The sequence below is a fragment of the Canis aureus genome, chromosome 5 (assembly GCF_053574225.1).
Source record: "Canis aureus isolate CA01 chromosome 5, VMU_Caureus_v.1.0, whole genome shotgun sequence".
In the NCBI taxonomy this organism is placed as follows: domain Eukaryota; kingdom Metazoa; phylum Chordata; class Mammalia; order Carnivora; family Canidae; genus Canis; species Canis aureus.
The window spans coordinates 4,310,871-4,334,181 of NC_135615.1; positions in this window are offsets into that span (position 1 = coordinate 4,310,871).

Here is a 23,311-nt window from a genome sequence, read left to right on the forward strand (position 1 = left end):
ATCCTGCACTCCCCCTGGGACAGATGGAAATGGGGAGGGCACAGGACAGAGAGGACTCTCCTGCCATTCAGCACCCCTAAGCTGTGCAGATCCCTAGATTCTCCCCCCACCCCCTCCTGGGGGAGCATCTAAGCCAAAGCAAACTGGGAGACTGCATTAGTTACTACTGGGGAGCTGACTCCAGAGCTGGGGATCTGGCCACCACCATTGTTGTTCTTCCTTGTTTCATCTTGTGCCTGGGATAGGCAGGGCCACCAGGGAACAAAGGTCTCACGAGTAAACAAAGTAAACGGCTCCCACGGAGCATTGTACCCAGCAGGGGGTGGGGCATCTCCCCCAGGTACACACACCTGAGAATCACCACAACAGACCCCTTCCCCAAAACACAAGCTGGAAGAATAGAGGATGAGCTAGTTCTTGACTGAGCAGCTCTGGAAAGGTCCAGGGGCAGTCAAGGAACTTATAATATATAGAAATAGAGGGTCCTCTGCTTTTACAATTTTTTTTTCCTTTTCCCATTATAACTCGTTTTTATATCAGACTAAAAATTTCCAATATTTTTTCTCTTTTTCCACCTCAACTACAATATTTTACCACCTCCTCATTTTTAAGTTTCTTGATTTTTGACTTTCATATTTCTATAATTACACGTCTTAGATATATTTCTCACTTCTGGATTCCCTTCAGCATCCTCAATTTTGGGAGTAACACAAGATATGTGTTTTTGTTTTGTGTTTTTTGTTTTCTCTGTCTTGTTTTGTTCTACAATGGTGGAAGTTACTACCTTCTAAAACATGACGGGTATGCACCCACAACCAAGTGGAATACCACGCTGGTTCATTCTGTGAGATTTTATTCTCTCTTCATGCCCATTCTGCCCCTCTGTTTTATCTTGTTTATGTTTTGATGGTTAATGTTGGGGCTTTCTACAAGTATTACTGGTTTATTTAAATTTTGGATTGAGCATCTCTTAACACACAGAACTTAATACCCTCAGAATCAAGAGGATCACCCTCTAGAACCCCTCAGGTAGACTACATTCTCCCTTCACTACAACTTCTTCACCACCAACACCTCCCACTCCCCCGTCCCGTTGTTTTTCTGTCTTTTTTTCTCTTTTTCCTATTTACTTATTTATTTTTCTCTTCTTTTTTCTTTTTCTCTTTTTTTTCTTCTTTAGGATTTTTGGACTTTTAGCATTTGATACTTTGTTTTAAAATTTGTCTTTCAAAAACAAATTTGTTTCACTTTAGTGGTCCTATGGTTTTATTTTGTTCTGATCTTTGTTTTTCATTTTCTAGTCTCTGACCTTGACAGACTCATCTAGGCTGAAATTTACTTAAATCGTGATTGATATTCATAACTCAGCTTGCTCATACAGCCACTCTTCACTGAGAAAAATTACTAGACGGAAGAACTCACTACAAAGAAAGAAGCAGAAACAGGACTCTCTGCCACAGAGTTACAGAATATGGATTACAATTTGATGTCAGAAAGCCATTCAGAAGCACAAATATAAAGCTACTGGTAGCTCTAGAAAAAAGCATAAAGGACTCTAGAGACTTCATTACTGCAGAACTTAGATCTAATCAGGCTGAAATTAAAAATCAATTAAATGATATGCAATCCAAACTGGTTAGTGTTAAAGAGGTGGAAGAAAGAGTGAGCGACATAGAAGACAAGTTGTTGGTAAGGAAGGAAGCTGAGGAAAAAAAAAAAAAAAAGAAAGAAAAACAATTAAGAGGGATCCCTGGGTGGCGCAGCGGTTTGGCGCCTGCCTTTGGCCCAGGGCGCGATCCTGGAGACCCGGGATCGAATCCCACATCGGGCTCCCTGCATGGAGCCTGCTTCTCCCTCTGCCTGTGTCTCTGCCTCTCTCTCTCTCTCTGTGTGACTATCATAAATAAATAAAATCTTTAAAAAAAAAAAAAAAAAAAAAAAAAGAAAAACAATTAAGAGACCATGAGGAAAGGCTTAGGGAAACAAATGAAAGCCTCAGAAGGAAGAATCTACCTATAATTGGGATTTCATAAAATGCCAAGAGATGGAGGGCCAGAAAGTGTATTTGAACAAATCATAGCTGATAACTTCCCTAATTTGGGGAGGGAACCAGGCATTCAGATCCAGGTGATAGAGAGAACCCCCTCCCCAAAATCAATAAAAACCATTCAACACCTCTGGATTTAATAATGAAACTTACAAATTCCAAAGATACAGAGAAAATCCTTAAAGCAGTGAGAGACAAGAGATTCTTAACTTACATGGGGAGAAAATATCAGATTAACAGCAGACCCTTCCACAGAGACTTGGCAGGCCAGAAAGGGCTCACATGACATATTCAGGCTCCTAAATGAGAAGAACATGCAGACAAGATTGCTTTATCCACCAAGGCTCTCATTCAGAATAGAAAGAGAGATAAAGAGCTTCCAGGATAGGCAGAAATTATAGAATATGTGACCACCAAACCAACTCTGCAAGAAATATAAGGGGGACTCTGTAAAAGAGAGAGGAAGCCCAAAGAAACAATCCACAAAAACAAGGACTGCATAGCTACTATGATGACACTAAATTCAAATCTTTCAATACTTATTCTGAACTGGAATAAGCTAAATGATCCTATCAAAAGATGCAGGGTTTCAGACTGGATAAAAGAGCAAGACCCATCTATTTACTGTCTACAAGAAACTCATTTTAGACCTAAAGACACCTCCAGCCTGAAAATGAAAGGGTGGAGTAACATTTACCATTCAAATGGTCCTCAAAAGAAATCTGGAATAGCAATCCTCATATCAGATAAATTAAAGTTTATCCCAAAGACTGTAGTGAAAGATGAAGAGGGACACTATATCATACTTAAAGGGTCTAGCCAACAAGAAGGCCTACCAATCATGAATATACATGCCTCTAATGTGGGAGCTGCCAAGTTTATTAATCAATTGATAACCAAAGTAAAGAGACACTTAGATAATAACGCTCTACTAATGAGAGACTTCAACCTGTCACTTTCTGCAAATGATAGCTCTTCTAAGCAGAACATCACCAAAGAAAGAAGAGCTTTAAATGATACACTGGACCAAATGGATGTCAGATACATGCAGAACTTTACATCACTGAATAAACACAACTGAATAAACCTTCTTCTCAAGGGCACATGGAACTTTCTCCAGAATAGACCACATACTGGGTCACAAATCAGGTCTCCAATAATACCAAAATATTGTAATTGTCCCCTGCATATTTTCAGAACACAATGCTTTGAAATTAGAACTGAATCACAAGAAGAAATTTGGAAGAAACTCAAACACATGGAGATTAAAAAGCATCCTGCTAAAAGATGAAAGGGTCAACCAGGAAATTAGAGGAGAATTAAAATGATTCATGGAAACTAATGGAAATGAAGATAGAACTGTTCAACATCTTTGGGATACAGCAAAAGTAGTCCTAAGAGGGAAATACATCGCAATACAAGCCTCACCCAAAAATTCCGAAAAAAACGCAAATATACAAGCTAACCTCGCACCTAAAGAGGAGAATCGAGCAGAACTCAATCATATAGAGACCAGAAGAACTGTAGAAAAGATCAACAAAATCAGGAGTTGATTCCTTGAAAAAATTATTGAGATAGAAAAACCTCTAGCCAGTCTTATTATAAAGAAAAGAGAAAAGACGTAAATTAATGAAATCATGAATGAAAGGGGAAAGATCACAACCAATACCAAGGAAATACAAAAGATTTCAAAAAAGTATTATGAGCAGCTATATGCCTATAAATTAGGCAATCTAGAAGTGGATTTCTAGAAACCACAAATTACCAAAACTGGAACAGGAAGAAATAGAAAACCTGAAAAAGCCAATAACCAGTGAGGAAAATGAAGCAGTCATCAAAAAACTCCCAAGACACAAAAGTCCAGGGCCAGATAGCTTCCCAGGGGAATTCTATCAAACATTTCAAAAAGAAACAATACCTATTCTACTAAAGCTGTTCCAAAAGATGGAAAAGGACAGAATACTTCCAAAAGCATTTTATGAGGCCAACATCACCTTAATTCCAAAACCAGACAAAGATCCCACGAAAAAGGAGAATTATACACCAATATCCCTGATGAACACAGATGCAAAACATTCTCAACAAGATACTAGCCAATAGCATCCAACAGGACATTAAGAGGATTACTCACCATGACCAAGTGGGATTTATCCCTGGGATGCAAGGCTGGTTCAACACTTGTAAAGCAATCATCATGATAGATCATATCAACAAGAGAAAAAATAAGAACCATAATCCTGTCAATAGATGCAGAGAAAGCATTTAACAAAATACAGCATCCATTCCTGATCAAAACTCTTCAGAGTGTAGGGATAGAGGAAACATTCCTCAGCATCTTAAAAGCCATCTACGAAAAGCCCACAGCAAATATCATTCTCAATGGGGAAACACTGGGAGCCTTTCCCCTATGATCAGGAACATGACAGGGATGTGCACTCTCACCACTGCTATTCAACGTAGTACTAGAAGCCCTAGTCTCAGCAATCAGGAAAATGAAAAGAAATAAAAGGCATTCAAATTGGCAAAGAAGAAGTCAAACTCTCCCTCTTCACAGATTACATGATACCATACATAGAAAACCCAAGAGTTCACCACAGGATTGCTAGAACTCATACAGCAATTTGGCAATGTGGCAGGATATGCAATCCAAACAGTGGCATTTCTATACACTAACAATGAGACTGAAGAAAGAGAAATTAAGGAGTCAGTCCCATTTACAATTGTACCCAAAGCATAAGATGGCTAGGAATAAACCTAAGCAAAGAGGTAAAGGATCTATACCCTGAAAACTATAGAACACTTCTGAAAGAAATTGAGGAAGACACAAAGAGATAGAAAAATCCATCCATGCTCATGGATTGGCAGAATTAATATTGTGAAAATGTCAGTGTTACCCAGGGAAATTTATATATATACCCTAAGGTATACCCTAAGGACTACAGAACACTTCTGAAATAAATTGTAGAAGACACAAAAAGATGTATAAACTTCCCATGTTCATGGATTAGAAGAATAAATATTGTAAAATTTTCTGTATTACCGAGGTCAATTTACACTTTCAGTGCAATCCCTTTCAAAATACCATGGACTTTCTTGACAGAGTTGGAACAAATAATCTTAAGATTTGTGTGGAATCAGAAAAGACTCCAAATATGCAGAGGAATATTGAAAAAGAAAACCAAGGCCAGGGGCATCACAATGCCAGATTTCAAGTTGTACTCCAAAGCTGTGATCATCAAGACAGTGTGGTACTGACAAAAACAGACACATAGATCAATGGAACAGAATAGAGAACCCAGAAATGGGGTCTCGACTCCATGGCCAACTAATATTCAACAAAGCAGGAAAAAATATTTACTGGAACAAGGACAGTCTCTTCAATAAATGTTGCTGGGAAAATTGGACAGCCACGTGCAGAAGAATGAAACTAGACTATTCTCTTACACCATACACAAAGATAAACTCAAAATGGAAGAAAGATCTAAATGTGAGACACGAATCCATCAGAATCCTAGAGGAGGACACAGGCAACACCGTTTTTGAACTTGGCCACAGCACTTCTTGTAAGATACATCTATGAAGGCAAGGGAAACAAAAGCAAAAATGAACTATTGGGACTTAATCATGATAAAAAGCTTATGCACTCCAAAAGAGACAGTCAACGAAACTAAAATACAGCCTACACAATGGGAGAAGATATTTGCAAATGACAGATTAAGGGGTAGTATACAAGATCTATAAAGAACTTATTAAATTCATCATCCAATCATGAAATGGGGAAAAGACATGAACATAAATTTCACCAAAGAAGACCTACACATGGCCAGCAAGCATATGAGAAAATGCTCTGCATCACTTGCCATCAGAGAAATACAAAAATCACAATGAGATACCACCTCACACCAGTCAGAATGATGAAAATTAACAAAACAGGAAATAACAAATGTTGGTAGGAATGTGAACTGGTACAGCGACTCTGTAAAACTGTGTGGTGGTTCCTCAAAGAGTTAAAAATAGAGTTACCCAGGAATTACCTGGGGTAAATACCCAGGAATTGCCCTACCGGGTATTTACCCCAAAGATGCTGATGCAGTGAAACGCTGGAATACCTGCACCCCAAGCAATGTCCACAATGTTCACAGCAGCAATGTCCACAAACCCAAACTGTGGAAGGAGCCTCGGTGTCCATCGAAAGATGAATGGATAAAGAAGATGTGGTCTATATACACAATGGAATATTGCTCAGCAATCACGAAGGACACCCACCATTTGCTTCGACGTGGATGGAACTGGAGGGTATTATGCTGAGTGAAGTATTCAATCGGAGAAGGACAAACATTATATGCCTTCACTCATACGTAAATATAAATAATAGTGAATGTTTTATAGGGAAAAGGAAAGAAAATGAGTGGGAAAATTAGAGAGGGTGACAAAACATGAGAGACTCCTAACTCTTGGAAACGAATAAAGGGTAGTGGAAGGGTTGGTGGGCGGGGCATGGATTGAGTGGGTGATGGGCCCTGAGGGGGGGCACTTGACAGGATGAGCACTGGATGTAATACTATATGTTGGCAAATCAAACTCCAATATATATATTTATATATATTATATATAAAAAATAGTTCACTGACAGTGAAGTTCCATGTGTACTTCTCATTGCATTCCATGGCCCTAGTTGTGATGTAAGTCCTCCTAAAGTGAAATTGCTTGGAGTTTGTTTATAATTTTATTCCACATGTTCTTAGACAATGTACATTTTATTCTGTGCTTTTAAATTTTTATAAATGGTATACTGATGTTATAAAATGTTCATTGGTTTCTTGCTTTCTAAGAGTCATTCATGTTGAAATCCTATATTAGTATTCTGTCAAAAAACAAAACATATTTATTTGCTTTCTGGGCAAGGTTAAAAATACAAAATGATCATATTAAGGCAGCATAATTCATTGAGTAAGAGGAGAGAGACAATCAGATGTCCTGTGTTCAAATGTAGATTTCATTCTTTACTACCTGTGTAACGATAGTCACATCTCATATATTTTCTAGTGTCTCTATATGTTCATTTGTAAAATGGAGATGTAATCATATTTACTTCATAGGTTGTGAGAATTACACAAGCAGATCCATAAACATTACATAGACCAGGGCTAGATATAGAATAGACATTATCTAAATATTAGCTGCTTTTATTGTAATCATTTTTATCTTTAAGCATAATCATCATCATCTTCATCAAATAATATTGTCTTAATCTCTGCTGTATGTATAATGTTTCTTAGATTTCTACCTAAGTAGTTCGTATTTTTGATGCTACCAAAATAGTACTATTAGAAATTATTTATTTGATTATTTCTAGTATAATAATATAGATCATTTTTGTATATTTACCTTGTATCCTGTGATTTTACTAAATTCAATTGTGAATTCTAATGGTTTTCTTTGGGGTTTTCCACCTAGACAATCATTTGTTCTCTATGAATATGGAGAAAGTTTTGTTTTTTCTTTTCAAATCTGTTTTTGTTTCATTTTTATACGTTATCACTTTCAGTACGATGTCAAATAAGAATGTGAGAGTTGATATCTTTATCTTGTTCTTCATTTTATAAAGTCAATGGTAGATTTTTTTTTTATAGATGCCCTTGATGTTGTTCAGGAGATTCACTCTAACTCTTAGTTTACTGAAAGTGTTTGTCATCAATGAATATTGAATTTTCTCAAATGCTTCTTCTCCTTTGTGTGTGTTTTTTTTTTAAGATTTTATTTATTTATTCATGAGAGACACACACACACACAGAGGCAGAGACACAGGCAGAGGGAGAAGCAGGCTCATGCAGGGAGCCCAAAGTGGGACTCAATCCTAGGTCTCCAGGATCATGCCCTGTGCCAAAGGCGGCACTAAATCTCTGGGCCACCACAGCTGGCCACTTCTTCTCTTTTGATTGATTGATCATTTAGTTTTTATTCTTTAGTTTACCAATATTAAACTACATTGATCTTTAAATGTTAAACTAGCCTGGACTCCCAAGATAAACTCAACTCAGTCATGAGTTGACTGAGTATATATATAACATATATACATGACAAGAGTATATAACAAATACTCTTTGTTATATGTTGCTGACTTGATTCGCTAATATTTTGTAGAAGATTTTTGTGTCTATGTTCATGAAGAGTATTTATTTGTAGTTTTCTTTAATGTGTTTGGTGTATTTTGGTATTAGGATAATGCTGGCATTATAAAATAAGTTGGAAATTTTCATTTTCTTGTCTAATTTCTGGAAATAATTGTGTAGAATTTATATTTTTTCCCTTAAATGTTTTGTATACATTACTAGTGACATCACTTAGCACTGGAGGATTTTTTTATGTTTTTGTTTCTTAGTGGGAACATTTTTAAACTAATATTTAAATTTAAATAATAAATCCTTCATATTATCTATTTCTGGAACTCCTGGGTGGCTCAGTGGTTGAGCGTTGCCTCGGCTCAGGGCATGATCCCAGAGTCCCAAAATGAGTCCCATGTCGGGCTCCCTGCAAGGAGCCTGCTCTCCCTCTGCCTGTGTCTCTGACTCTTTCTGTGTCTCTCATGAATAAATTAAAAAAAATCTTAAAAAAAAATTATCTATTTCTTCTTAAGTAAATTTTGTTATTTTATATCATTAAATAAACTCATCTAATTTATCTAAGTTATCTAACTGTCTAATTTCCAGGCCTTGAGTTGTTCTTAGCATTTTCTTATTAGACTTTTATTTCTAGTATCTATAGTGATATTACTTCTTTCATTTTTGATAATGGTAATTTGTATTTTCTATCTTTATTTCTTGAATAGTCTGGCTAGAAGTTTATTATTTATGTTGACATTTTTAAACAACCAGATTTCAGTTGCATTTTTAAATTATTTTTTCTATTTTATTAGTCTATGTTATGTGTTTTCTTACTTTTGCTTCCTTTGGGTTCATTTTACTCAACTGTTTCTACATTTTTAAAATGTAAGCTTGTTTTATTGATTTGAGACTCATTTTATCTACTGTGCTAATTTAGTGTTACAGATCTTTCTCTATGCACTTCTTTAGCTGTGTCTCACCATCTTTTTTTAATTGTTGTTGAGATATTGTATTATTTATTTTGAAAATTAGGCCAAGGATAACCCTGTTTTGGAATGGAGGGTTATAACTTTGCAGCAGTCTACTAAGAGATTTCTTTTTTAAAGAAATTTCCTACAAGGTCTTTTCTTGTTATATAATAGTATCTGTAGCTAGCATTCACAGTCTAGCCTAACATCATATTACATGTAATAGAGAAATTCACCTGCCAAGTTTTGGGTGTATCTTGAAATAAACTTGCATATCTTCACTCTAAGACATTTTGTCATCTGTTCTTCCATGAGGGAACTAAGGGAGGGCACAGCAAAATCCTGCCCAGTCAGGAAGTTGATGGTTTCTGATATTTTTCTGAGACCTTTCTCTGAAAGTTAGGGGGGGATCTGCCATTGCAATATCAGCACTACCTGCAGCGATTTTTGTAGATTAACCCAGTGGATTATTGTGATTGTAGAAAATAAACTCCTCTACATAATGCAAAACTTTTGACATACTCAAAGGTGTATAGAGAAAAGTCTTCTCTCTGTTTCTGGTAAACACTTGTGGCATTTACAGGTGCTATTTTGCCACTTACTCTAGTTAGCCACAACTGTTTCCTCTGTAAACTTTAATATGGTTTACAGAGCTGGCTCAATTTGTTGTAGAATCTAGGGTCTGAAATCAAGGAGTTGGTAGGAATGGTTCCTTCTGGAAGCTTTGAGAGAGAAACAATCATATGTATTTCTCCTCACTTCTAGTTGTGGTAATCCTTGGCATCTCTTGGTTGTAGGTGCATCATTCCAATCTCTACCTCCATCTTCACATCACCTTCTTCCCCCTCCATATCCCCTTTGTGTCTCTATGTCAAATTTTGACACATTGTACTTATAGTTTTATTTGGCTCAAAATATTTTCTAATTTTCACACATTTAGGATATTTATCTGAAACCTGTTGTGATCAATTCCTAGTTTATTTCTGTTACAGTTTCTGAAACATTTTTATAATTCTAATACTAATATGTAATCCTACCTTTTTATTTGGAAATTTTATTTATTTGTTCTTTTTTTTTTTTTTTTTTTTTTTTTTTTGCTTTTTGGTTCTAATTTTACCCTCTTGCCTTTGTTTAGGATCTGTCATTTTCTTTTTTCTGATTTCGTTTTTCCACTGTGTTTGGACAATGTAATTTCTTTTAAAATCTTTTGATCATTGCCAATAAAATTGTATTATTCTTTATATACTTTATACTTTATAATGTCTAAAATTAATAGAATTTTTACCCTTTCCTTGAACAATAAAAGGATCTTATGATATTTTAATTCGGGTCACCATTCTCCTCCCAGTTCTACACAGTAATGCTATCTAGACTTAAACTCTGGAAACTTAAAAAATCCAACAAATTAAACATTAATATAATTGATTTATATAACGACTATTTGTTTATTCTTACCCACATTTTAAATAATTTAATGTATTCACAATTCCTTCTGGAATCCAAGAATTTCCTTCCACAGTTATTTTTCTTCAATATTTTTATCCTTTACATATTCTTTTAGTGAGGGTGATCTATAGGTGATTTTGGAGTTTTCATATGGTCCCTACTAAGTTATGCACTTTTTTGCCTCCCCGTGTTCTGACAATTGAGAAAGGCATTTGGATACATATAAAAGGACACAATATGTTCTTCACTAGCTAGGGAGGCTATAAAACAGTGGGCAGAGGTGATGTCTTTAGTAGCTGAACAGAAGATATGCTTTCTGTGGTTAGTTCACTCCTAACCAATAAAAGAGATTCACTCTGCAAAGATGTTGCTCTTAAATTTTCCTGAATGTTCTTGATTAAAGGGATAGATAGAGGTCCAGATTTGTACTAGTTTATATCTCTTTGGAGGAAGCTATTATGAGTGACATGTCATGAGACAGCGAATAGTGTTTCTAATTAATAATAATAAACTCTCTAAGTTTTTGTTTGGTTTGGTTTTGTTTCTTCAGTTTTAGAATAATTGTATTTTGTAAATACAGTTCTAGTTTGATAGTTGTTTTCTCATAATATGTGTAAGATATTTTACCACTATCTTTTGTCTTTTATTACTGCTTTTGAGAAATAGGTAATCAAATTTTTTTTTTTTTAGTTTATTGTAGGTAAATTGTGTTTTTCCTCTGGATGTATTTTTTAATTTTATTTTACTTTTATTTTTTTTATTTATCTATGATAGTCACACAGAGAGAGAGAGAGAGAGGGGCAGAGACACAGGCAGAGGCAGAAGCAGGCTCCATGCACCGGGAGCCCGACGTGGGATTCGATCCCGGTGTCTCCAGGATCGCGCCCTGGGCCAAAGGCAGGCGCCAAACCACTGCGCCACCCAGGGATCCCTGGATGTATTTTTTAAAATTTCATTTTTGTTTTTCATGGTTTTCACTTAGACTGAAATTCTAAATATGTATGTCCTGATATGTATCTTGCTATTAATACTTTGGATATTTTAATGGAGAATTTATATCTTTCTTAAATTCTGGATAATTTTCAGCCATTATTCCATATTATTTATTTGTCATTCATCAATACAAAGCTCCATTATTCTTTCTTTTTTTAAAGATTTTATTTATTTATTTGACAGGGAGAGAAAGAGAGCACAAGTAGAGGAGTGGCAGGCAGACGGAGAGGGAGAAGTAGGAGAAGTAGGCTCCCCATTGACCTGGGAGCCTGATGCAGGGCTCCGACCCAGGACCTTGAGATCATGACCTGAGCCAAAGGCAGATGCTTGACTCACTGATCCACCTATGTGCCGCCAAAGCTCCACTTTTCTTTACCATTCCTTCATGATTTTCTATTCTTTTTTTGCTTTTGGTGTCACATTAGATGCAGTTTTCCAGTTTTTTACTTCTTGTTTATTCACCTCCCTTTAATTATATCTAATCAGCTAATTAACTTTTATTTTAGTTTTAAATTTCACTATACATATATATATATACTTTATACACTATACACTATATATATATATTTATACTTTCACACTCACACATATATAAAAATTTGATTTTTTAAATCTTTTTCTTATGAATTTTCAGTTAGAGAGGATTCAGTGGGAATATCTTATCTCCATTTAACCTGGCATTGGCTGGGTCAACACAACTATGGTGGTAATATCTACCTTTTTTTTCTTAACTGTAGATTTTTCTTTGCACAGGTGTCCCCATAGGACAGCTTAACTTCCTCACAGTGTTATGTATGAATTTCAAGAAAGTGTGCCAAGATATAGAAAGTGAAAGTTTTGAGTTTTGTAAGGCCTGGGTTCAGACACTAGCACAGTATCACCTCCACTGGTCAAGCAATCAGAGCTCAAACTCTAGGAGAAAACTTTAACTCCATCTCTCAGAAAGAAGAGATCTTTGAGGATATGTTTCAAATCTCTACAGATGCACTGATAGGATACTATTCATTCTGGACTTTGAAAATCAGAGAAAAGCAGAATAGAAGAAACTTTTTTAGAAACTTCAAAAAGACAGAATTGCTAAAAGTAGCACTATTGTCTGAAATAATGACCCTGATGGCTCACTTTGAGCTCTATAAATAATGATCAATATACATAATTCTATGTAACTTTGTCACTGCCAGAGCATCTCTCTCCTCCTTTTTGTCTTATGTGATAGTCTACCCTTTTTTTCTAAAAAAAATATCTTATTTATTTATTCATGAGAGACACAGAGACCAAGAGAGGCAGAGGGAAAAGCAAGCTCCATGCATGGAGCCGACATGGGACTTAATCTCAGGTCTCCAGGATCATGCCCTGGGCTGAAGGTGGTGCTAAACCGCTGAGCCACCAGAGCTGCCTATCCTTTTTAAAACAAGTGTTTATACATATGTATAAAAATATTTTAGTTTTGTTTCTTCAAGAACATTTTAGCATCCCTAGGAACTCAGAGAATGTATGCTGATTGGTTGGGGAAACATCAGCACAGACAATATAACATAACCTTTAAAAAAAGAGATCCATTCTTGAATGAGTGAAAAATAGCAATATATACAATTTGACAAAAAAGTTCGTTTTTGTCATGAAATAATTATAAAATTTTCTGTAGACTTGCCACTAGAACTCTTTGATATTTATGAGTCCTATTAAAAATTTTAAAAGGTACAGTTTCTCCCAGGCAGCCGTTTTAGGGTCTTAGGAATGAATGGTTTTATGTCCAGATGAAATTTTCTAATTTCGTTTTAGTCTGCCTTCTTTTACAATACAGCCTCTTGAGTTGGGAATTCAAGTACTAAATTTCATCTTGGACTTCATGTTTTCACTAAATTAAAGATGACTTTGCAGTTGTCCTGCTGACAGGGTTTCAGAGACACAATTATAAAAAAGCAGTCAGTTGGTTGCATGATCAGGGAAAGCAAAACAAGGCTTTAGTGCAATTTAAAGCTGAGCATCCTGAAAAGAGCTCTCTGGAAATGACTCATAAATAATTTCCAACAGGGCTCCAGTCAAATGATGACAAAAATCTTTTAAGTCCCAAATATGTGCAAATGAATCCCAATTTGGCTTTGAATTATGCTTTTCCTTTTATTTGATTCATTTTGGAAGTCAGCATAGTGTCATCATTGTTTCTTTCAAAAGTAGCAAATATATCTAAACTTGGACATATGGAATTACGGTGCTTCTGGTAGATGAATTAATCCCCCCAAAGCTTGAGAACTTAAAAGCCAAACTTTTGGCATATTTTCAGCTAGACTCTGAGGCATCAGACTAAGTGGATCTTAATTTAAATGCATGGATGTAAATCTAATAGAGAAGGCTATTTATACATATTGTAAATTATTGGTGAACAGTGCATGAAATACAGTCTGAATTATCCATTGAAAACCCACATTCAGGTATTCAGAGTGAAGTATTATGACTTGTTATGCATTCTCTGCCTAAGCATTCTTTCTCCATGGAAGGAGAAACACACATTTCCATATGCTAATCTAACCAGGTAGAAAATTACTTTGCAGACACACTGACAGATGGAGGCTATTTCTCCATGCACAAAGACACCACTGTTCAAGTTTTGTTTTATTTGAGATTTATTTAGCCTATTAAACTCTGGTTCTCTTACATAATTCTTTGTTAATCTAATATCTTAAACTGATCATGTTCAAGATAAAAGTTTCTCCTATTTCTCAACCTTTTATTTAAGTTAGAACACTTGGAAACTGGCTTTGACTTTCTTTCTTTATCTACTTCCACCCATGCATCCTAAATCCTTTTGACTTTGCCTCCTAAGTGTTTTTAAAATCAGTCATTCATTATCAATATCTTCTGCCACTAACCTAGTTCAGCCTGTTCTCATCTTTTGCTTGGGACCAATGCAACAGGCTTCTTGCATGTCTCCTGGCTTTCAGATTCTCCTTAGTTTTTAAAATATATCCTTGCCACTGTAGTGAGCATTACCTTTTAAAAATGCAAATCTATTCATGTATATTCATTTATGAGGGCATTGATATTTCCTATTACATACTACTGAGTAAAATCAGTAGCTGCCTAGGCTAGGTCAAATCTTTCCAGTCCTATTTGCTGCCAGCTTCAATTACGTATCATCCCATGTAGATTATTTGCAGTTTGCCACACATTTGTGATTTGGCTCATGTTCTCCTTGGCATTGTATCTCATTCTACCCTATTTGACAAGTGTCCTATTCATCTCTCAAGTTTAAACTTCAGATCACCTTATTCCAAAGTCTTCTTTGAGGTAAAACAAGCTATTCCAATTTTAGCTTCTTTTTTCTTTTTATGCTTTCAGTATTTTCATATACGATGCATAATATTGTCTAGCCTTATTAAACACTTCCTAGTTAACTACCAATGTTTTAGTCAGTTCAGGCTGCTATAACAAAATACCATAGACTCCGTGGCTTAAACAACAGAAATTTATTTCCATAATTCTAGAGACTGAGGAGTCTAAAATGAAGGTGCCATCAAGGGAGGTTTTATTATGAGAGTTCTTTTGGCTTATAAGTGTTCATTGTCTTATAATGTGCTCACCATGACCTTTTCTTTAGAGCTCAGAGGGAGACCAAGCTCTGTCATGTCTCTTCTTTTAAGAACATTAATCGCAACATGAGGGATCTTACCTTCTTAATTGAATTACCCTATTTACCTCCCACATGGTCCACCTCTAATTACCATAACACTGGGGATTAGGGAATCCACATATGAATGGGGGAGCACAAATATTCAGTCCATTGCATACAGCAACCTCACCTTTGAATCATCATTTAACAGATCATAGAATTTTAGAGTGATATTTATTTCCAGCACTTGAGCATATTATTGCATTTCTCCTGGCTTCTACTGTTGCCTTTGAGAAGTCTTCAGCTGAAATCAGTTCCTCATAAAAGGACTTATTGTGAGTCATCAGCCCTAATATTCTAAATAGCTTGGGTGGGGTGGGGGATGAATGCCTCAATTCTGGAGCAGGGGTCTTTTTTCTTTTCTTAAGATTTTATTTTATTTATTTGAGAGAGAGAGCACATGCATGCAGGAAGGGGGGGTGGCTAAGGGGGTGCAGGGCAGTGGGGGAGGGGGCTGGACAAGCAGATGCCACACCGAGACAGAGACCCACATAGGCTCCACTCAGGGCTCAATCCCAGGACCCCTAGATCATGACCTAAGCCAAAACTAAGAATCAAATGCTCAACCAATTGGGCCACCCAGGCACCCCTGGAGCGGGGATCTTGATGACATACCATACCATCCACTAAAATAAACAATCTATTATAAGGAAAAAAGTAGGGAAGGAAGAAGAGGTGGAGAGAAACTCTAGCTAATTGTTTTATATTAAAGTTAGAGTTTGAGTCATTCTGAAAAGACTCTTCTGCCAGGAGTCTTTAGCGCAGTGACCAAATATAGTAATTTAAAAAATTCTTTCATTTTCTAAAAAGTGCAATATTATTTTCTCTCTCATCTTTAGTGCCTCAACCAGCCATTGAAGCAGCATAGGATTAGTTATTTATACCATTATTTAGCAGAGGGCATATTTTATTTTCATATGAACTCAAAAGGGAAGGCTTATGATAATGCTTGTAACCCCATTAAACTGAAAGGTTTAGACTTTAAGGAGAAGACAGTTCCTCATTAGTGAAGCCTGGATAACCTCAGGATACTTGGCTTATTTAATTATTCCATTCAGTCTGGGAAATTTCCATGGAAGAAACTCTAATACTGGTATCTCATTATTTCTGTGAAGCAGAATGGGAGGAAATACTTTCTTGAATAGACAGTGCAGTGGATGGCCACAGCAAAGTTATATCACCAAAATTTTTCATATTCTCTCTTATGCTGGGCTGACAACTGCATATACTATGGTCACTAACCATGAATATTTATTGAATGTTGCAGTATGTAGAGTTTATCTTCTGATTTATACCCCACTGCTTTCATAAAGGATTTGAGACAATTATACAAACATGATTTTTTGACATTTAAATGAACTTGAGTAAGAGAATCAATCAGTGTGAAAATTAATATACAAAATGCCCTTCCCATAGCTTGACACAGTTAATAAAGGTAGATCTCCTAACAGCTCTAGGCTTCCTGATGACTTATGATAAGAGAAAATCTAACAGGTATGAAATTATATTATGCTTTGGATAATGACAGGTAGCTATTTTCCAGGTACAGAGTTTTGCTAAAAGAAAACCGTCATGGATCGTCATTTCCAAATAACACCCGAAAACAAAAAATGGAGAGAGAGTTGATATCCTACATTATCTAAGATGCTATGCTAACAATATGAATTTATATAATTTTTTCCCATTAAATAGGAACTTAAAAACTGGTTAGGCAAGTAGGTAAAAGGATAAGAGAAGGATAAATGGTGACTTTCCTGTTAAAATGACAAATAGATAACAACAAATAATTCCCTTCACAAACATCATAGAGGTAACAAAATATAGAATTATAGGGATGCCTGGGTGGCTCAGCAGTTGAGCATCTGTCTTCAGCTCAGGATGTGATCCCTGGGTCCGGGATTGAGTTCCATATCAGGCTCCTTGCAGAGAGCCTGCTTCTCCCTCTGCCTCTGCCTCTGCGTCTGCCTCTCTCTGTGTGTCTTTCATGAATAAATATATAAAATCTTTAAAAAAAAACCCAAAATACTAAATTATAAAAGCACTGCAAAAATTGAGTAAATATTATAGGGTAGATTTAGCTATACTGAGAAAATTACTGTGCCTAAGCAACTCTTCCAGTTCTATAACCCAAAGTAGAACAAAGAATAAAATTGGAAAGTGTCTTTTTCATCCATTGTCACTTTATATATATTCCACTTTGTAAAATGCATTGCCTGTATCAAGAAAAGTTGATTGATACTCATGTATTTCCTTTGACCTTTCTCACAGTTATCTGTTCCTCTCTAACCATACTCACCTGTCCTTAGATTATGAATTAATCTTACTTTGGTTGTCTATGGAAAGATGCCTGTGTTTCTTGTACCACATCTTTTATATAGGTGCAGAATTACTGTTTCAAAAGTCTCAGGTCAATCTTCACAACAAGTTGAAACTCAATGTGGCAACAAAACTCTGTGGCAGCTCTCTTTCTTTCTTTCTTTCTTTCTTTCTTTCTTTCTTTCTTTCTTCCTTACTTTTAGATTTTTATTCATTTATTTGAGAGAGAGAGAGAGAGCATGAAGCAGAGGGAGAAGCAGACTCCCTGGTTAGCAGGGAGTCAGACTCAGAGCTCGATACCAGAGTCCCAGGATCACGACCTAAGTCAAAGGCAGACATTTAACTGGCTGAGCCACACAGGGACCCCGTCTGTGGAAGCTTTTCTAACCTCATGATCAAGATTATTCTTTTGCAACTTGTGCTGTAATATAAATTTTCATGAAAACTTTCATATTTCTGGGTCATTACATATGCTATTTTCTCTACTTGGATGTCCTGTCTTACCTACATGACTATCTGCCACTTGTTCTTTGAATTGTAGTAGAGTATTCCTTCTAGGAAACCTTTATGATATCCCCAACTATATTACTGTTCTGTACACATTGCGTTAGCACTCTCCACATACTTCTAATAGTTAATACTCCATGATTCGCAAGTATGTCTATTAGACCATGACTTCAGTTTTTAAAAATTACTCTCTATTCCATAGAGTTAGCTAAATCCATGTGGAAAGAAAAAGTAAATTCAGATTAATATTTTAGCTCTGATAATGGTTGGTGGGAAGGGGAGTCAAAATGGTCAAAACAAGATTTAAGATTGATTCTAGATTGGATTATTTTGAATATTCCATGATTACGTTTATATGAGAAGTTGAAGGTAAATGTATTCTCTAATTCATTCATTTCCTGCAGCTCTTTGTTTTTAGATATATCAACTTCTTGTACCAATTTAGGAAAGTCAGAAAAATTTCCTGCATATTCAGTTTTAAGTGAAACGACCATGTTAGAGATTTCTTCTGTGGGCCTTTTTTTCCCTCCAAGCTCTAACAGCATGAAGTAAGTTTCTGTAACATTACTATATCAGGTTATGCCCTTTTATAAAAGAATTTCAACATACTGCTTTTTAAAATTTTCCCTCACTCTGAGTATGCCTTAAGTGGAGGTTTAGTTTGATAAAGCCTTATGTATTTACTAGAATTTGTCCACCTACATTCCAGGAAAGCCTTATACAGACTCCTGAGGAATCCACGTTTCTTTCACAAAGCCTTCATTGTTGCCATGAGGTACAGTTGGCAGCAGACGTGTGGTGGCAAGGTCAATATCTACAAGGGCTGAGTCTTAGTACTTTGGAATAACTAAGACTAAATAATATTTGGTTTTCCTTGGTTGTCATAGAAATACACTGAAATTAGGTAATTTCTATCAGTTTCTGGTAGGCAATCCAAATTAGACTAAATAATTAAAAATCTTTTTTTCTTTTTGGTGAAAATGTCTTATAGAGTATAAAGGAAATAGTTCAAATGTAGCAAGAGTTACTGCACATGGGATGGGTTATACTTTCTCTAATGCACTCTGACCTCTGTTCTGGCATATGTCATGCTGGCTTCCCAAGAAGAGAGGATTTTTCTTAATTTATTTCCTTCCTTTTCCTTTTTCTCCTCTCCCTTTTCTTTTCTTTCCTTCTGTTTCCTTTCATGTGGGTTTGGTAAGGGAATTTTTATTTTGGATTAACCAGGCTATTAGGATGTGAGATAAATTATTTTTTCATTAGTCATGCTGAATCAGCATCATATAACTGTTTTTACCTAAAGAAATATCATCAATAAGAGTATTTTTAAAATTGTCTGCGTCTAAATATAGATACCAGTTTAGACAAGAAGAGTCTTTAAGAGAAAAAAAAAACAAAAAACCTGTTCAAATGTAGATTTACTTTTTTGTTTTGTCAATTCAAAACAAACCAGAAAATAAAAGAATAAATTTTGTGTAGGGGTAGTAAAAAAATCTAGGTTTGCAAATTAAGTATGCAGAATAGCATCACCAATTGGTGATTCATCATTACTTATGTACTTTCTAATTTGGAAAAAATATTTCCTGGAAAAAACTGAGTAATGACTAGCCATGTGGATGAAGTAAAGGAAATGGGCATTTGTTGAGCATTTGCTACTAGTCAAGCACTGCTACAAATTCAGATTCAATGTTCATGATACTTCTATAAGAGATAATTTTTAGGCAAATGGTGTACAGAGGCACCAAATAAAAAGCAGAAGTCTCCTTCTCTGACCTTCTAGTATTTTTCACTAAATATTATCACAGGTAACAATTTTGTATGTATTCTTAGGGAAAATAATATTTTTTGCATAAACCTGTGTAAGTAATGTCCTTTTTATATTTTTAAATGAAATCAAACTATTTGCCCCACATACCACCTTGATTTTTAAACTACTAAATAATAAATTTTAGAAATATTTCAACATCAGCACATACAGACCTATCTTATTTTAAATACAATGCAGTGTTTTATTTTATGAAAATGGCATATGTATTTAACAAATTCTACTTATGGGCATTTAGGTTGTTGCATATTTTTCCTACTCTATATTATAATACAGTAAACATTCTTGTTCATATATCTTGAAATGCTTTTGTAAGCTGTACCTAAAACCAAATGCTAAAAGTACAATTGATGGGTCAAAGGATATTGCATGCAAAATTGTGATGAGCATTGTTATTTGGTTTTCAAAATTGATATAGCAAATCTGTGCTTTCCAACACCGTTATTTGTATGTTAAATGTCTACCTGTATTTGAATCCTATACTCCAGAAGTTTTTTGAATGATCTAAATAACCTGGTTCACGGTAAGAATCCAGCTCAGCATGACTCAAAACCTCTTACACATCAAAAGTTACCTCAGTGTAGTTTAGATTAGTAGAATTTGAAAAAAAAAAAAAAAAAAAGGAAGGGCACATAATTAGGCAATAGTATAAATGTGCTGAATAAACTAAATAATGTTAGTTTGTAAATTTCATGTTAGATTTTTAAAATTTCTTGAGTAAAATTAAAAAAAAATCTAAAGCAGGGTAAATACTAATAGGGAAATTTTCTTCCTGAGAGAATGAGGAAGAAACTGAACGGATAAAACATGAAGAATCATAAACAAAAACTGTTTTATTTTACTTGCATTTTATTTTATTTTATTTTATTTATTTATTTTTTTTTTTGCATTTGATTTTAACCAAGTATTTGATGAGTTGCTCCTACAGTGAGTGAATGAGACATTATGCTAAACGTAGAAATTACAAGAAAACTAAAAGAGGATTATGATTCTTCAGAAGTTTGCAGTTAAACATTCAGGAGTTAAAAAACAGTTTAAGAAAATACCAGAAAGACAATACTAAGTCAGTATAATTGTCAAATAAATAGTACCATAAATGAAGACTAGGAATTCAGGTAGGAGAGATGACTTAGACAAGGGAAGACTTTACTGAGATGAGAAGATTTGAAATGTGGCTGGAAGATCCCCTAGATGCATAAGAGGTGGGTGGGCAAGGAGAGCATTTCTGGCATAAAGCAAACTCAGCTACTTAATCTGAGGTTTCCTAATGGTATTGTTTAATAAGTTAGATACTTCAGAACCGACTTGCTTAAAAAACTCATGTTTCTGCTTTCAGTTTTTTTTAAATCTGTCTTGGGCCAAATGCAGTGGGAAGTTTGTTTACTTTCTTCCCCGCCCCCCCCTTTTTTTTGTGCAAACACAATTTTGTGGAATAGTTTTGTAGCTTTGTCAGAAAATTGACAGAATTCACTAAAAATTTCAACTGTCTTATCACACTTTATTTCATTGTATTATGCTATGTTATGCCATATATTTTATATTCCATGACTTCTTTTTTGTCAAAGGAGCTTGTGACTTTTTATCAGCAGTGTTAGAATAATAATATATATATAAGAGAACAAACATAAGGTCAGCCTGAAATAAAGATAGGGAATTAAAGATTGTTAAAAGGTCTTTATCCAACTTACCCTTCATAGTACTCTAAATTTTAATCATTAGAGTCTCTTTTGGGTAAGAGCAAGGTATGCTAATTGTGCTCTCTGTTTAAATCCAGACCACCATCTACTTTTATATAGCACACAATCTAAGAATGTTCTTTGTTTACTTTTATTTCATAAAAATTGTTTATTTATTTATGTATTTATTTTAGAGGGATAGAGAGAGGGTGAGTGGGGAAGGAGCAGAAAAAGAGGAACAAGCGCACTCTACATTGAGTGGGAGCCCAACATGGGGCTAATCTCATGACCCTGGGATTATGACTTGAACTAAAACCAAGAGTGAGATGCTCAACTGACTTAGTCACCCAGGCACCCTAAGAATTTTCTTTAAATGGTTGGAAAAAAAATTAAAAGAATAATATTTTGGGATGCCTGGGTGGCTCAGTGGTTTAGCGCCTGCCTTTGGCCCAAGGGCATGATCCTGGGGTTCTGGCATTGAGTCCCACATCAGGCTCCCTGGGTGGAGCCTGCTTCTCCCTCTGCCTATGTCTCTGCCTCTCTCTCTCTCTGTATCTCTCATGAATAAATAAATAAAATCTTAAGAAAAAGAATAATATTTTGTGACACACCAAAATTCTTTGAAATTCAAATTTCAGTGTCCATACGTAAAGTTTTAAAAACTCACCAGTTTGCAATAAAAACTGTATGACCCACAAGATATACAATATTTACAGATTATCTGGCCCTTTACAGAAAACATTCGTTGACCGCTAGGTTGGAGGATGGATTTAGAAGGTCACAGTAAAAAGTGAAGCCTGAGTAGGTACCAAGACATAGAAACAAAGACCACATTACCATCCACACTAATAGCTTCTTGAATTTGTGCAGAAAAGGTATCTGTGATAAACATCAGTGGCTTTGTCTCCACCTCTCATTAGCCCTGCTGTTTTCACTAGAGTGTATCATTTTAGCTGAAACTCAAAAATATTGGAATCAATTTCCAAACAGCTCAAAATTCTCACTCTTATTCTCTGTTTCAGGAGTGGGTCCTTATCAAAACCTCATGTGATCAAAATCTTCCAACTTTCCAGATTTATTCTGGGACTTTCCTTAACTGTTATTCCTTCCTAGAAAAGTCCTTGTCTTCCAATTTCTTTTTACCTTGAATATGCTGACAAAGGTTAAAGCATGAAAACCCTAGAGCAGAGATTCTTTAAGCCTTGTCCACGGACCCCTGGGAATCTCTGTAAATGTTTCAAGGTATTTGTAAGATCACACTATTTGCAAAGTAATACTCAGATGCGATTTGATTTTCCACTGTGCACTTTTACTGTGATGGTATGAAAGCAAGGATGGGCAAAGCTGCAAGTGCCTGGATCAGCATACTCATCTTCAATGTGATTCTAAAGCAATGAAAACTCCAGGAACATCTTGCTTGCCCTTATATTCAACTCTACAACTTTGCTCATGTCTAAAATGTAAATAATATCATTTTAAAATGAGAGATTGAAAGTTTAAATCACACATATGACCAAGAATTCTTGATTTCCATTCTTTCTTTCTTCCTTCCCTTTTTCCTTGTATTACTGCTCTTTTCCTTTGTTTTAGGGTATGTAACTTTGTATGTTGCTTCAATTTCTTTCATGAAACAACGAAGACTATAAATAATAATAAAGTCAGCAATGTAGGAAGTAACATTTTGTATGTGAATTTAATCTAAACTGTGATTTTATTTCCTATTTCCATTACACATTGTGCATTTTCTTTCCTTGATATT